Raw genomic sequence first — 2,108 nt, 5'->3', positions numbered from 1 at the left:
ATTTGTGAACCTTAATCTTGTTTTGTACTTGGTTTTATTTATTCGTTATAAAGACTACGTTTTATATACCATGCTTTCATCGGAACCCACGTTGATGATGAGTCTGATTATGGGCTAATTGTTATCGTGGAGTTCTAGCGGATTTATTTATGGATTTCTTTAGTTAAATTGTTTGATGCCTTAGTATGTGGTGATTGTATGATATCCTAGTATTGGTTGTGCGTATTCGTCTTATGAGCGTCGCGAACTTATAAGATAGTGTGTTAATTCTTAATGAAGCGAAAATGAATTTAAGGATTTAGAACTTGTTGTGCTAGCATAGGTTCACATATTCGATATGCATGATTCGTAGATGATTTTAACCATCTTACTTGCCCTGTATAATCAAGATAGATAACTTGTGCTTAAACCGTTATGTTATCAAATTCTATTGACATATAGGGTCTCAATATAATTGGTGTCTATTCAGCTTCTATCTCTTTTGTGGATGTTTGGTAGTATGGTACTCATGCAACGAAAGTTGGCGTTTATCAGTTTCGTGTTGTCTGATTAGTGTCATCACCATTGCATGCTAAGGTTAAGAATAATAAGGCTATTGAATGAAGTATTTTATGAAGTTAGAATCCCATGTTTGTCATATATATTAATTTAATCAATCTTATTCTCATAGTTATAATCATTAGTTTAATTCTTAGTTATAAATAACCTCAATTTGTCATTGTCTTAGCATTGAATAATAACCATACATTGTTGCTTAATTGCATGAATTAATTAGTTAACCAATACAGTCTCTGTGGGAATGAACTAGAAAAGATTTTATACTACTTGCGAACTCGTATACTTGCGTGTATTATTAGCGCGTGTTTAGCGACTAACAAGTTTTTGGCACTGCTGCCGGGGACTGCAGTGTCAATTGATAGTTTATGTGTTTTTCATCAGTGGTCGTTAAAGTTCATTGAATCGGACATTTTTTACTTATTTGTTTCCTTATCTTATTTCAGGTACTCTAGCGAGGGTGTATGCATACACGTTCGCGTACTCATAAGAGAATACTGGATAAAGCCGAGGAAGAAGTTGTGGTAGTTCGTAAGGAAGTTTTTGAGGAAGAAAAGAAGGTAGAGGAAGAAGAGAAAGTCGAAGAACCAATTGTAGTAGCGATGGGAGATCATGCAAAAAATCTGAAGGCTTTGATGGACTATTCTGAGCCTAAGATTAATGACATTCAGTCAAGCATCATCAGACCAGCCATCAGGGCTAACACTTTTGAGATCAAGTCAAGCACGATTCAGATGATACAAAACTCAATTCAGTTTGGGGTTCTCCTATTGAAGACCCCAACATGCACATCAGGGATTTCATCGAGATCTGCGGCACTTTCAAATTACATGATGTGACTGAAGATGCTATCAAGCTATGCCTTTTCCCATTCTCTCCAAGGGACAAGGCTAAGTGCTGGTTACACTCTCTACCAGCAGGATCCATCACCACTTGGGAGGATCTCGCGTATAAGTTTCTCACCAAATTCTTCCCTATGGCGAAGACTGCTACAATCAGGAATGCTCTTACCCAGTTTGCTCAGCAAACTGGGAAATCTCTGTGTGAGGCTTGGGATCGATATAAAGAGATGCTAAGGAAGTGCCCACACCATGGCATGCCTGATTTGATGATTATTAATTGTTTCTACAATAGATTGGGTGCTACTTCTAGACCCATGCTTGATGCAGCATCAGGAGGAGCCTTGTGGGCTAAGAGCTACGATGAAGCTTATGAACTTAACGAACTGATGGCTGCTAATGAGTACCAGAATCCTTTCTAGAGACTGACTCAGGGGAAAGTCGCAGGAATTCTGGAGTTGGACGCAACAATTGCTATCGCTGCCCACCTAAAGGCTTTGACGATGAAGGTGGACACTTTGGCTAATTATGGAGATAATCAAATTTCCAGTGTCTGTGAACTTTGTGTTGGTGCCCATGATACTGATCAGTGCGCAATTTTTAGTGAATCAACTCAGTTCGTGAGTAACTTCCAGCGATCGCAGCAACCAGTGCTAGCCACCTATCATCCCAACAACCACAATAATCCTAATTTCAGTTGGAGCAATGCTCAAA

General features: G+C 38.7%; 1 non-coding gene across 1 annotated transcript; it reads right to left on the bottom strand.

Moving 5' to 3' along the window:
- Positions 1-1,546: 1,546 nt before the first annotated feature.
- On the bottom strand, positions 1,547-1,653 carry LOC141710209 (small nucleolar RNA R71). Its single transcript, XR_012570741.1, has one exon. It is a non-coding gene; the product is annotated as a small nucleolar RNA R71 (small nucleolar RNA).
- Between the last annotated feature and the right edge of the window lie 455 nt (positions 1,654-2,108).

Source organism: Apium graveolens, chromosome 2, assembly GCF_009905375.1.
Source record: "Apium graveolens cultivar Ventura chromosome 2, ASM990537v1, whole genome shotgun sequence".
NCBI classification, from domain to species: Eukaryota; Viridiplantae; Streptophyta; class Magnoliopsida; order Apiales; family Apiaceae; genus Apium; species Apium graveolens.
This window is presented reverse-complemented; position numbering and strand designations above follow the sequence as displayed.